This window comes from Lissotriton helveticus, chromosome 6 (genome assembly GCF_964261635.1).
Source record: "Lissotriton helveticus chromosome 6, aLisHel1.1, whole genome shotgun sequence".
NCBI classification, from domain to species: domain Eukaryota; kingdom Metazoa; phylum Chordata; class Amphibia; order Caudata; family Salamandridae; genus Lissotriton; species Lissotriton helveticus.
Genome location: NC_136067.1, coordinates 1,007,093,031 through 1,007,108,480, shown reverse-complemented (window position 1 = coordinate 1,007,108,480; position 15,450 = coordinate 1,007,093,031).

Sequence of the window (15,450 nt, the reverse complement as noted above, 5' to 3'; positions counted from 1 at the left end):
TGAATAAGGGATATGTTTGGATTAAGAGAAGCTACAGATAATCTGTTTACACTCAAATGATTTGTAGTTTTAAATCCTCTTTAATGGCAAAGTCAGATTTTAAATCACAAACCTGAAAATGACACTTTTAGAAAGTTGGCCTTTTCCTGTCCCAACTATTCTATTCTGCAGTTCTTTAAAAGTGCATTGATATACGGAGACCTCCCTGCACTCGAACAGATTCTCACAAAGCCAGTTTACCAACCAGATTAAGAAGTGGAAAACCAAGTTTTCACAGCCTTACGAAAGGATAACTCATTGGACAGTTGGCATAGCTCAGGAGGAATGGAATTACAGAGTTTGGATTCCTGATAGGAAAAGCATCAGCCTCCGCAGCAAGGTCTTCTCACTCTGGGAACCTGCAGCAAGAGGGTGGAGGAAAATTTGAGTGACCTTCAAGTACTGTACGGGTTATCTAGCGATCTTAACAGAGTGGCACCTCTCCTATGACAAGCCCTGTGTAAAATGCATATTGCCTTAAATTGAACACACTGCTCCAAACGTAGCCATTGAAGATCTTTCAATGACTTCCTAGCAGATTGGTGCCTAGGAACATTCATAAGAAGCCAGGCACCGGCATTCTGTGTGATCTAAAGCCTTTTCTTCACATATCGAGGAACCATTTCTGCCTCCTGCCAGTGTCCTGGGTCACATGACTGTAAATAGCTCTGCTGTTGTAGTGTGTGTACTGCTTCCAGAGATAAAGACAAAAGGGGCTTAGGGGCGGACAGAATGGGACATCCTTGCAGAATGACTGGAGAGGTGCTATACCCAGCCTCACTTATACTTCAAAAGACTTTTTCTCTTGCACTCACAAAGGAACTTGACACAAGTCCCGTCTGCTTTTTGTCACCCCAAGGTAGTTTGGAGTCTTAACAGAGGAAGAGTTTCCCATAACATAGATGTGGCAGTAGGACAGGGAATCCTCATAAACAAACACTGGCACCAAGTATAGATATTGGACCTGCAGAGTCACTAAGCAGAACACTCTTGGGCTTGTGGAAGTTACAGAAGAAGGACTGCCCTGCTGTCATAGGACCGCTCTGCTGCTTGATGCAATGCCTTGCTGTCTGAGAAAGAAGACTGGGCCTGGCTGCCTTCATCTCAGGCAAAACAGAGTGGGCCTGATTCACAAAGGGCCTCTGCACTCATGGCACAGGTCCCGCAGTCTTGGCAGTGGATCTGTAGTTGTGACGGGACCTGCAAAATGAGAAATAGTAGTGCGGAGTTCCCGCAACAAGTGTTGGCCCCCCGTCACGATTGCAGAGACTCTGCCACAAGTGTGGAGGCCCTTTATGAATTTGGCTTCCATGACTCGAAGGGTGAGTTTGGCTGATCTCCTGTGTTAGCTAAAGGGACATTAATGCTTTCCTGCAACTCTCCATCTGACCTGCTGCATCTGGTCCTGCCTGGACCTGCAACTGGATCTGTGGAACTATTCTGGTCCCTGCATCCAACCTGCTCTCCATCACTGTCAGTCTGAACTTGTGACTAGCATGACCAGATGACCGCAAGTGGTGGTTTTCGCTTTTAGAAGCTACTTTCACTAACATCTTCAAAATTGAATATCTCCAGTTCTACTTATTAGATTATTGCCGTTCTGGTATCAGTTTATCTATTTAAGTTTAATTTAATTTTCTAAATTGGTTCGGGATTTTTGGGAAACGACCTTTACATCGGGGTAATAACACCGTGACGACATTACAATGCGGTTGTTACAACGACTGCATTGTTAGCACGCAATACCATTACTGCGCAAGTCATTACATTGACTTGCAGTAGATGGCGCGCTAACATTAGGAATAGTATAGTTTACTATTCCAACACCTTCCCTACTGTTACGTAGGCTGGAGTTAGAATAGTAAATTATATATTTCTAATGTCAGTGCGCCATTTACTGCAAGTCGATGTAATGACTTGCGTAGTAATGGCACTGCGTGGTAACAACGCGGTCATTGTACGACTGCGATGCCAAGCGGTGTAATGACTTGCGTAGTAGCGAGTCATATTCAGGATTTTTCCTCTGTTATGTTTTCACTTTACTTCTATTTGTGGGCCACATTAATACTTTACACATTATCTCTAAGTTAAGCCTGACTGCTTTGTGCCAAGCCACCAGAGATTTAAGCACAGGTTAACTTAGTGAATTTTGTGATTCACCATGACAAGGATTGTGGTTGACGCTTGAGTGGGACTTCCACCACTATTCCCAGTACTCATTGTAAGTTAGTAGCAGGTTTTTATGACCCACTTAATCACTAGTGTGGTGCAGAATATAAGTCTAGCCTCCCTGATTCCTGGTGTATATATATCTTTTAGTGGATGTCTCATTAGTTAAACCAGCCCACTCAGTTGATCGTAACCCACTTCCTCCAGTGGTAGTTGATGGTGGAATAGAATATGATGTAGAGGCTATGTTAGTCACTAGTCTCTAAAGGGTGTCAGTTACAGTATTTTACATCAATCTTGGGAACCCACTGCTTTTATCCATTCATCAGGTTTAGTGTCAAATTTCCATCATCAGTTTCTACAGAATATATCAACCCTATCTTTGTGGGGGGTATTCATCTGTGGTTTCACAGTCCATATGTCAGTCCCAGTGTACCAATTGAGAAATGGACAAAAAGATGCTCTTGCTGAAACTTCCATATGGACTGTGATCTGACCACCTTGTCAAAAAATCTGAAGCAAACCTGACTACTTCTAAGAACATAAAATTTACGATTGAAAAACAAAGTGCAAAGAAATTCCTGAAGAATCTTTCCAGCCTGTCTAGGAATGGAGAAAAAAACATGTCATCTAAACTCCAAAGCATAAGAGTAATACCAATGACACTAACATGTGGCAAAGGGAAGGTTGAGATAAATAAACACCAGTCATCTTAAAAATGAAAAGACATTCTTCAACTTGTATACATACAGGTAAAGTGAGGGGAAAACAGACAGCATCAGACTAAGGCATGAGAAGCAACATCTATGCAAATTGAGAGTGACAGCTCATATCATATATCAAATAAATGCCACATATCACTTCATTCAAATTTGGTTAAAAAAACTGCAGTTTCAATCAGTCAGTTTAGCTCAGGTTTGATGTCATTACGGAAATTGTTTTACACTGTGGGCCACATTTAGGAAAAGTGTTGCATCGGTGCGTGAAAACAGTGATGCAACACTTTTCTGTGTGCCCTCCTTGCGACACCATGGATGCACTGTATTTACTGTACGGCGCTCCATGTCCCAAGAATTTACAGATATGTCAGAATTCCTGACGTATCTGTAGACGCCTAGATGCATCTATTTGTCAATATGGTGCAGTGTGGCGCATATTTTACGCCACGACAGCGTCACAAAAAGTGAAGCATCAGTAGTGTAAAGGGCTCATATATAAGGCCCTGTGAGTATCCCAATCTTCCATGTAGCCTTCAGTTGCCTCTCGGAGAAGTGAGGGTGCAAAAAGATAACCAGTCATGTTATCACAATGGAAACACATGAGCTATAATAAAAGGAATACTTTACTAAATAGCATGAGCAACACAAAAAAATCACAAAGATACATCTGCCTTTGCATTCACAGATGTGCACATATAAAGTGCAGTGAATCCTCAATGTTTGCAATTCCACAAAAGGTCAAAGTGTAGCAAACAAAACATGTGGACATTGAAACAGTATGTACAGCACAGGTAAAACTAATACATTTGAACATTATCAAATATAATTTTGGTTCCTGTAAAACGCAAAAGGAAATACATTAGGATGGTAACTGCAAACGTGGTTGCAAAAGTAGTGGAACTTTTTAACACTAAAAATAAAAGAAGTCTGACTTTGTTCCAGTAAGTTCCTACTGATTGTACCCGCTGAATATATGTTATGTTATATAATGGTATGCTATGTGGATTTGTATAGCACAACTATTCACTCTTGAGGGTATCCAGGCGAAGGAGCAGGCATGTAGTCGTAAGACTTGAGGTGTTGAGTGTCCGCCCTGCAGAGTTGGTCGAAGAACCAGATGAAAGATGTAAGGCGTTTTATGGTTTTAATCACAATGTTGTATTCTCCTTACGTGAGTGTTCTATTAAAGGCACCGCAAGAGTTGCAGACGAGCTATACATATTCTCTGTTGAATACCAACAGCAGCTCCAGAGCTAAACAATTTTTTCCAAAGGTTCACATAATTTTCTCTCGGAGAACCTTGGCGCTTTGCTATACAAATCAAAGTCGCAGTAATTAAATTCAGCTTCTAATAACATCTTTAATTTAATTTGCTGTGGTAAACATTGGAATAAAAATAAAACATTGAGGTAGACTTTCTATTTCCTCCCCCTAGTTAATGCAGCCCACAATTGACAAGTCTATATGTCTCCATGTCCTAAATCAAACTCTGTTATTCTAACAGCCTGTGGAACGTGATCTTACACATATATTAGAAGATTTACTACTAATATGAATACCAAAGAACCTAATGAACCGAGAAGTTAACATTCCTTGTAATTTTCCCTCCAGTTTTGATTCCCACACTTTTATTAATATATCCTTATATGTTCTGTGTGGCGTTTTAAGTTCTGAGTGAATTTTCCCGATTCATGCCCTTATATAGGTACAATTCACATGCTACCCAAATACAGGCATGGCTACTTCCACCTGTACCAAACGTCACAACGATTTCTTGGAAAACCAACTTAAGCAGTCAGGGACTTCCCCTTGCTTGAATATTGATTTGTCCAAGAACTGTTACTTTACAAAGAACAACTATTCCCTAGGAGTTCTTTCCTGACGTTCATATGCCCGACTTTACGTCAAGCTATGGCATTCCTAAACACCTCAAAGGTATAAATATGCCTTCACTTGCTATGGCAAACTACGGTGGTTCGGAGCAGTTCGACTATCTACTTGCCCGACGCAGCTCACTACAGTGAGTGCAGAAGGAGGCCGACTCTCCAGCTGACGCACTGATCAAGAGGCTGCCTGTCTCCTGCCAAGAATCCAGCTCCAGTGTTTCCAAGCTCCCCTTGCGGGGTGTTGGGAAATTGAGTCCCGAGACTGAGATACCAGACCTCCTTCATTCTAAACTAAGGTATGGAGCTGATTAGAACCTAGAGAAACCTTTGGTAGATTCTTGGCAAAGAAAAACTAAACCTAAGCTACACAATACTTACTTCATCCCTCGTACTAGACTTAGGTTAGGTACATTGGGGTAGGAGTATTTTAGAAGCACAGGTTGAGTACTTTAGCCTATATATTTATTTATGTATTTGTATATGGCTTAGAAACGATACAATGCTATTACAGTAATATTTTATAATACTATTCTCTCTGTACGCATTATACTTTGCAGTCTGCATAATGATGGTAGCAGTTCACTTTTCTTGTATGAGAAAGAAGACTGTTCATTAAACCTTTTTATTTAAAACGCCCGTCTCTCTATTTCTCTACAACTCTGTTGAAACAAAGCATGCACGATTGACTGAGTGAAATACTTATCTATTGTTTCTACGACTCTGAGAGATATATTTCTTATTCTTGGGAAACAAAGTTGTCATGTTTATGCGGTTGTCAGAAACTAATCCCTACTTGTGAATTCAAGAAAGTTTCTAGTGACCTCTGAGCTAGCTGGCACTCACTATTAAGTTTAGTATATTCAATAGAGACCTAGTCAACCTCAATCCTACATCTAATCTGTAGGATATACTATTCCAATGCGCAGAGCCTATTGGGAATATAGGAACTACACTACATGGCACCCAATGTTTGGTAAGGCACTCATTTAACAATAGATACTAAAGTAACTCAGTCGTGCTTTTCTCAGAGACCTCTTTTTCCGTAAAATACTCCAATAGACGTCTGGAGTGGGTAAAGGGTTAAAATATCCGCCATAGCAGAGTAGGACGAAAATCCTATGTATTTGTTTGTGGTTTCTCAACATTGAAGGATACAGTGTTCCAAAATATTGTGCACCTTGTCTTCGTTTCCTTGAAACTTGCTCTGCAAAGTTTCATTAAACAAAATGGTCAACAAAGTACTTCCCGGGGCCGGTGGAGCTACAGGCGAAAACGCTGTACGACCTCTTGATGTAACAGGCTTTAATGAAGCCGACGAAGATGCTATAGGCATTCCAGAAAATCTAAGGAGAGCCATCACTATAAAACTTATTAGAAATGGCCTATCAGCAAGAGGTCTTAGCGTAGCTCTTGTGATAGAGGGACATGAATATCATCAGACAGAGGTATCTAATTCATGGGTCGTCTTCCCTCTAGCAAATCCAATAACTAAGTTGTTTCACTTCTACAAAGAAGATGAAGCTCCAACGGAATACATTCCCTTCGAGGATGGTGAAATTCCACTAAATACCAAGAGCATGCGCTCTAGTTTAAAGGTGCCCTAAATCATATAAATCACAAAACCAGGCTCAGTCCACTAGGTAGACCAGGAGCAACATGGCCGGTATTAGCCAGCTATACACCACATCCTGCCATTGAAGAAATGACAGATGAGGAACTATTAGTTCAACTAAAGGAGCTAATTAAAATACACAGGCAATTGGTCCAATATTTCTTACAACCCAACCAGCAATTAGGATTCTGCAACACACCCCTTACCAGGGGAAAACAAATAAAATTACACCACAGACTATACAATCGGTCATTGGTAAACTACCCGCTAAATGGGAACAAATTACATTTTGGATAGGTCAAAAAATTACTCAAATCGAGGCAGTATTTCCTGATACTACCCCTCATGAGAAACACAGAATTCTAACAATCTGTTTATCAATGGGGATTGCACCACATTTGGAGGACTGCAATACTTGGTGTACAGTCTTTGCTGCAATCTACACCAAAACACATGGTGTTCCGTCTGTGGCGGTAATACCAGACGTCCTGAAACAGATTCAAAATGAATACGGGGCAGAGCCTGCTTTAAATCTAGGTATGAAATTACTGAAGGATTTCAAACAGGTCTCAACAATGATATTAGCTAATATTAAAGGTGAAGCAGCATCCGTGGTGATCCACCAAAAGTTAAGACGATTTGATGTAACTGAGCAACCTCAGGAACTAGCCAGAATAATTGAAAAATCCTATGAAAAACTAGGTAGAGACAGTTTGGGTGGTAAACCAGTGAAACCCCAATTGACTGAAAGTCCTGAAAAGGTCTTTATTAAAAACACTCCTACTCCTCCTAAGAAGAAGTGGGAGAACACTAAACAAACTTCAAAAGAGAAGGGTTCTCAATCCCGAGGTAGGTTTCCTCAAAAGGAGCCCTCTGAAAGGAGGTATAACTTCAGGAATAGGGATAATGTGAGAAAACCTGATAGATATCAAGATAGTGATACATGTTCCTCTTGTACCTTTCAGACTGCATCACAGAAATCCAAAAGAAGAGGACGATCAGAACACAAGGAAGAACGCGTGAAGTCCAAAGACAATCAACACATTCCATAAAATAAGAAAACTCAATTCACCAAAACAAAGGTAGCAGGTCTAAAAATCAGACTTGCCGAGGATCTTGAGAACACAACTCAAGAATGGGGAATGGGCTCAAATGATGTTGGACAGCACAGCAAAAGTCACCATAGCTCACAAGAATTTGAAGAATCATCTGGAGACAGTGGACTTGAATGAGTACATCCAAGTTGAAACTGCAGACACCATGATTAGTGTCCCACATAAGTTATATGAGGTATAACTTGAGATGGAGGGGGACATAACTAGAAAAGTAAGAGCACTCTTTTGGGAGAAGCTCTCTCAGGGTTGTGACATCTTCTAGCTGAACAAGACTGGTCACCTGGATTTGTCAGGGAGTGCCAGCTTTCTCCAACTATATTCCAATTCATTTAAAATACACTTATGCAAAGAAATGGGCAGTAGCCCAGGCTCCTGAATTATATGAAAATCATGTAGGAAGGGATGAGGATTCTCCTCACCATAAAATCCAATTAAAAACTCAACCAACTGCACAAAGGCAGTATCCAGTTAAGCAAGAAGCAAAAAAACAGGTCAGGGAGATAGATATTAGATCAACTTGAATACCAAGGGGTGATTCAAGTCAATGAACAATCCTTTGTTTCCTGTCTCCAAACCAGACAATCCATTTTGTCTAGTTTTGGATTACAGACATTTAAACTCTTGTTGCAAAATGTTTGAAGTACAAAATTCACACAGTGCAGCACTAATGAATAACATTGTGCGTAAAAAATATAAAACCACATTAGATATTTCTAACGGTTTCTTCTGTCAAAACATTGCACCAGAAAGTAGGTATTTAACTGCTTTCTCAATTATGGGGAAACATCATCAATTCTGTCATCTCCCCCAGGGATTCAAGAATAGTCCAGGGTAATTTTCAGCCAGAGTAACAGAGTTACTTCAAACCTATGATGATGAGGCATTATCATATGTTGATGACATCTATCTAACAGACGATGACTTGGATAGGCACTTGAACAGGGTGAACACCATGATATATTAGGCTTCTCCTCTGAAGGGTACAAATTCAATTTTAAGAAATCAAGAATTGCCCACAGCAACATCCTTTTTCTAGGATATGAATTATCAAGTGAAGGCAAAAGCCTGGCAGCAAACTTTCTAGAGAAATGTGCGCTGCTCCAACCTCCAAAAAAGCTGAAAAACGTACAGTCAATTCTAGGCTTCCTAAATTTCGAAGAACATACATTCTAAATTACGCAGAAAGGGTTAAACCTCTCTACGAACTAATAAAACGTGATTTTAAAATAGTTAATTGGACTAAAAAACACACAGAAATTTTGCATTCAGTCCAAACAGACATGTTAGCAACAAAACATTTGCAAACACGCGTAAACGTAAGCAAATTAGTGATCAGAATCATTCCAGGAAGATGTGGAGTCACGTACTTAACCTTTAATGAAGGAGAGAAAGTACCAATAGCTTACAGATCACATGTGTACACACAAACAGAAATTAAATTCACTTCAACAGAAAAAATTCTGACAGCGGTTCAAACTGCAGTAGCAAAAGAGAGAGCCCTCGCACAGGGTAAGCGCATCATGGTCATTAAACCTGTACCTTCCTTAGAGGCAGTGACAAAAACAAGCATTACGAATGCTAAAGCTTTACATCCAAGATACAATGGGTTAGTTCTCTTGCTGCAATAGATGTTGAATACGTTTTTGACCCTTATTTGAAAACACAGGAATTTCTACAATATGAACAAGAATGTCCTCTGCCTACTGAGATTCTGCCTCTAGAGAAAAAGAATGTATCATTTATACTGATGGATCAGCACAGCCCGCTATTGGGGGTAAACAAGCTTATAGTGCTGCGTGCGCAATTGTTAAAGGCCGCTGGCATGATGGTAATTTCTGACCTATGGTCACTAAAACACAATCTCTAGGAGATTGTACAGCTCAGCGAGCTGAACTACAAGCATTCAAGATGGTGCTTGAAAATACAGATCGCGAATTCCCCACACTCATAGTGTGCGATTCATATTATTGCATTTAATCTTACAATGAATACTTGCAGAACTGGATTGAAAACGGTTGTAAAGATGCAAAAGGTGGCACAATCAAGCATCAGTTGCTTTGGGAACAAGTAGTTCAGTTACAACAAGAACTACAAAAGACTTGCGTGATACATACACTGAGTCATCAACGTGATGGCGTTCACGTTGCAGGGAATTCATTGGCTAATGAAGCTGCGAAGGCAGCTGTGCAAACGGCTTCCGTAGCTGCAATCACTCGTTCAAAAACAAAAATAGACAGCAAAATAATGCTAGCAGTCAATGCTTCATGCAAAGGCAGTGGTGCAGCATTACCTAATAAATTTCCACTCAAATATTCATACATAATTGATGCAAACTCTGTTCCTTTTGCTCGAATTCCTGGAGTGGGGGAAAGAGTGATTGCAAACAGGAAACATAGAGTAGCTTTGATACACGAAGCACATTTAGGAGAGGGTCTGATACATCAGCGAATCTCTAAATCTATACTAGAGTTAAAAGAGACGTACTGGTGGCCAGGGATGAATGGTCACATTCACACATTTGCAATTAATTGCCACGACTGAAACAGAGATCGCAGCAGAGAACGCCGCCAGATACCTGACTACAGTGTAGCCAGCCCAGTACAGACACGGTTGTTAGACAGCATTAGACTTTCTACACGCAGACGTCCCTATGGACAAATGTGGTCCCACAAATATTAAGACAAGATTAATTTGGATGTGGCCTCAGCGCTTGGCTGATGCTCTAACTGTTATAAAAGATTTGCGAGTCTTTATCGGAACATACGCAGTTGGCACGCTACATTCTGACCAGGGGCCTGCGTTTAGCTCTCGAGCTTACAAGGATGCCATGGCCAATATGGGCATTGCATTGCGGTACTCTAGTCCATTCCATCCTGACGGAAATTCGGTAGTAGAGAGAAAAAAACGGGACATAAAGCAATATATAACAGCTAGGGTATTAGGCTTGGGTGATGGGTGGGTCAAACATATAATAAGTGTCCAACGTAGTCTTAACAATCTGCCAAGAAGTTCTCTAGGGGGTATCACTCCATATAAAATCCTTTTTGGTACTAGATGCATTGTGCCGGACCTCGATTGTCACACTTCAGTGGTAGAACGAAAACCCTTTGATATCAAAGAACAATTGGCTCTTTTGCAGGACTTAAATGAAACAAAATCCAGATAAAGTAACGTACTCCTGAAGCCAACAACCACTGAAGAAAAACCATCAGCAAGACCAGTCTGGATTCCAAAGATTGGGGATCTAGTCAGAGAAAAGATCGCGGACAAGAAGGAATTTGGGCCTTCTTACAGACAACCATTACCTGTCCTAGCCATCGACGGATCAAGAACAGTATTACTGCTGCCCCTTGCTGGTAAAAAGGAGAACTGCTTCGTGTCCATCGACCTGGTAAAACCATATCATGTGGCCGATCATAAGCAGTAGGCTAAGTGGACTCCAAAGATGTAGCAGACACCCAAATCTGGCTACTATCCAAGAGGTTCAAACTGAGAGACTCATCACCTTTGAGGAATCTGCAGTGCAAAAAGAACTACTGTGCAACAAAGCCATGGAACTTGTACCCCTTGAGACCCTAATAACAGTTCGCCAAGAAACCCCTGTCTACAATGAAATAACATCTGACTATACAAATGTAACAAGTGATCAAGTGGTTTAAGCAATTTTAACGAATCCTGATGCAATCCCTACAATAGACAGAACTGCCTCTGGCTATTTCATTAACTTTGATACGTTTTCCGAGGATCCCAGTGAACCTGAAACGATGCCAGTAAAAAGAACTTTAAAAAAACAAGCAACAGAACGTTTTCATCAACTGGAAAAGACTTATCTGGTTTCACCATGGATTGAACTTTGGATTGTGTTGGGTGTACTTTTTCTTATACTTTGGTTGACTCCTGTATTTTCTTTGGGAATGCTGATAAATGAAAGATATCTTAAAAAGGACACAGCAAGTAAGAACATCAACTTACTCCACAAGCCACACAAATTATCTCATCGTGAACAAAGAGACTTGTCATCAGTGATCATCACTGCAGTTCCTATACCTGCTGGTATAGCTTGGGACAGAACTGAATATGACATTCTTGGTCCAGTGGAGCTTTTGAAAATACCACACCCGTTCAAGATTTCCTTGAGTGACTTTGTTTCATCTAGAACCTTTTCTGATGATTGGGACTTCGAGACTGTTAATAATATGATGTCAGACTTAGAAATGTCTGCAAAGTTTACAAATTATGAATACTTAGAAGGTTCATCGGATTATGAACAAATGTACTGTTATAATCACTATGGTCATCATTTCTTCCATAAATCTGCAAATCCTAGAAATGTATTAAGATATAATCATTGGGAACATTGTCCAACGCCACCAAAAGGTAGCTCAAAAACATTTTGGGGCACATTTCCATACTTTTCAGGGTATAATGTTTCAAATCCAGAATCATTTTACTTTAAAAATGTTAATAGGACAGGACTGAAAAGTATGTTGACAAATACCAAGCAAATTTATTCTGCGGCCTTTTATGCTCGGCTGTCTACATTAGGTTTTGACTTTTGGAAAGATAACATTGAGACGAAAACTGTCTGGGGCACAAAAGACTGGCAGGTGCAGGGCTTAGAAGCTTGCATCATCCCAGAGCAAACAATGTTTTTGAATAACACTGTCCAACAGACATCTTGTCTTGGGTTAGCTAAGATAAAAGATTTAAACAAACCATCAATACCTTCACCTGATAGCAGTAACACTTCAGAGGGGGAGGTCAACGCACGTGCATACTATTTTGCTTCACAACAGAACAGATCTTGATTGGAAAAATGGTTAATCTGGCCCACAGACACAAACACCTGTCAAGATAGATTCCTGAATAAGACACAAGGGTTCACATTCACTAGGCCAGATCCAAGATATGTTCAGAGACAGCATCCAGGAATAGTTACAACATACAGTTTAGGGAAACTGTGCCTTGAATGGCTACATAAGTCTACACTAAAAGGAAGTAAAACAATACTTATCTTTACTTAAAGATGTGCTGATCTGTGGGACATCTTACAAGGACCTACTAAACCGCATCATAAACGTTTTAAATACGCCGGTATCTATGCTCTATATAATGAAGCGTGGAAGATTACGCAAGCAGAGACTGCAGAACGAATACGAGAAATTGATCATATTAATTTAGAGAAATCTCTCTCTGTAGTTGACAATAGGTTAACGACTCTGTCATCCAGGATATATTCTTTGGACAGCATAGTATCCTCTGCCATAGACATAATGGAACAGGACTTGGTCATGTTGCAACATGGTCAGTCGCAATTACATTCTATAATGCTATCAGGCTGGACGTTACAAAACCTTCATTCAGGCTATGTGCCTTGGCGTTTAATCAATACAACGTCACTGTTTTCTGAATTTAATCTCACAGATAAACAAATCAAATTGGCACAGAGGGGAGCAGACTATACGGTGCTGAGCATTGTAAAACTGGAAAGATTGCCATTTAGAGTCGCTGAAAAACCAGCCATTGAATGGATAATACACAGTACAATCACTCTGCCTGTTACAGTTTTCAGTTTTGCTTAAAACGTATACCTGCAGGCCTATATGAAAAGTTGGGTAAAGAATACACCAAGACATTCCTGGGATTTACCTTATACACACAGATGTTGGAGTGGGGGGAAAGAAGTGTTTCTTAGTGGTAATAATTGTGAAAACACACTAAGCGGTTCTCTCCTATGTCAGGGTATAAACTTACACGGGGCCTGCGATGGTTCCTCTAACAATTTATCCTGCCACCTTGCAGTGATTGATTCAATTTTTAGGCAGCTTTCTAATGGAAGTTACATCATGTTGAATGATCACAGCTGCTGTGGCATTTTGCCAGGTTTAGCCTATCTCGTAACTGTGTCAGCCAGGGTCACTTGCTGTATGCAAGATTTGTTTCCAAAAATAAAGACAGAACGGGAGTCGCTGTTATGGCCTTCACTGAACATCTCTTCTATAGGAATTGATACTTTAAGCAGAATGAAAGCCATTCTTTTACAAAAATCTGTGCCATTGACCTCGGCTGAAGAAAGCTATGATCTGCAAGTCGCAAGGACTTCTGCAGAGTTACACACCCTAATAACTACAAACTGCCCTGTACATTTCTCAGAAATGTTTTTTTTTTGTCCTCATACATGCCACCAGACGATATTTGCTCTAGATCGGATCTTTCTGAGCCTTTCGCACACCCAACTTCGGATCTGTCCCTGGAAAGTATGCACTGCCTTCAGAATTCACCCAGAGGTAGGCTGTCTCCTCGTCCAACTCCCAATCTCCACGCTGACTGGGAGGACAGGGCCACAAACCTCTGGCATAATCATTGGACTTAAGTTATTTTTCTGACCAATCTTTTAACGCGGACCAGACCATAGCAGCCTTCTCTCCACCACACAACCTGTCAGAATGACTAATCATAAAAGAGAAACTGTGTGGCAGAATTATTCAGCGAATACTCCAGAGGTAGACCGAAAAAAATCATTCTAGTACTACAGGCAATTGATGTTAATAGAACCTCCTACAAAAAAAAAAAAACCTGCCTCCAGTAGTTGGTAATTTCTGGGCACTCGATAAACATGTGTAAGACATCAGCTGCGAAGAAGTTACATCTCGGACAATTATAGCTTCCAACGGATATCTTGTTTAATTTGGCAGGAATCCAGTACACCCTGTACGCTGTGAATAAATGATTCCTTCCGAGGTTGGCAGGTTTGATTATCTTTTGGGACAAGGTGAATGCATCAGACCAGACCTTCTTTATCTCTTCCGGGCTTAAGTTTAGGGTGTTACCCCAAAGGGACGTTAGTTCCAGATCTAAACTGTCTTTTGCAGCCACCAACATGTTGTACCACCAGGCAACCTCCATCCTCCAGCCTCTCCCTCTACTTATAAGATCAAGAATCAGGGTATCCTCCTCCTTCCCCCAACTCTGTCTTCCCCACCATGATGACAATTGGTAGTATTTGAATCTTGTGAGGGACCCCCCAGTTAGATCTACTAGAGATTCCCAGTCTAAAAGCCGAGTGTTTACACACAGATCTCCCCATTTTTCCAAGCCTGCTTCTTTCAAAGGCTGGGCCAGCCGATCCAACAGACATGCCGGAGTGCCCGGGGAGTCCCAAATTGGGACTTGTAAATTATAATAGGGGATCCCCAGCACCCCCCGGATGTACTGCCAGTCTTCAAGCGGACCTTTTTGTAGAATTTTTGATCTCCGAATTTATAGAGAAAAAATTCAAAACCGTGTGGCTGGTCCGCTAACATAGCCTGAAAAAAACGTCCATGAGAGGTGGAGTCAAGCTTATTGGCCAGAATTCCAAAATTCTTAAACTGGAAAGCATAACAGTAAAAAAGCAAGTCTGGCAATGCCAAGCCTCCCAGCTTCAGCACCTTTCTAAGTTTCCTCCAAGCTATCCTAGGCGATTTTGTGGCCCAAATAAATGATCCTATCTTCCCCTGGAGGCTGGCAATATCTTTGGGGTTAAATGTTAGGGGTATGTTATTAAACAGGAAAGTTATTTTGGGGAGGATGGTCATTTTAACTAAATTCACTCTTCCATAGATATTCAGAGCTAAGCTCCCCCATCTGGATAGTAATTGACTTACTTTCTTAACAACAGTCAACCAACTAGTTTTAGGCGTATCAACTAATTTCTGCGTTAGATGTATTCCCAGATATCTTATTTTTTGTTTAGCTCCCTGCACTGGGACTACGTTATACCAGCTCATTATGTCAGTTTTTTCCTTGTTGATTTTATACCCAGAAACTCTACCAAAGTCCTCGGCTATTTTCAATAATCTGGGAATAGCCTCGATGGGGTTGACAGTGTATAGCAGGAGATCATCGACATATAGTGCAGTTTTTAATTC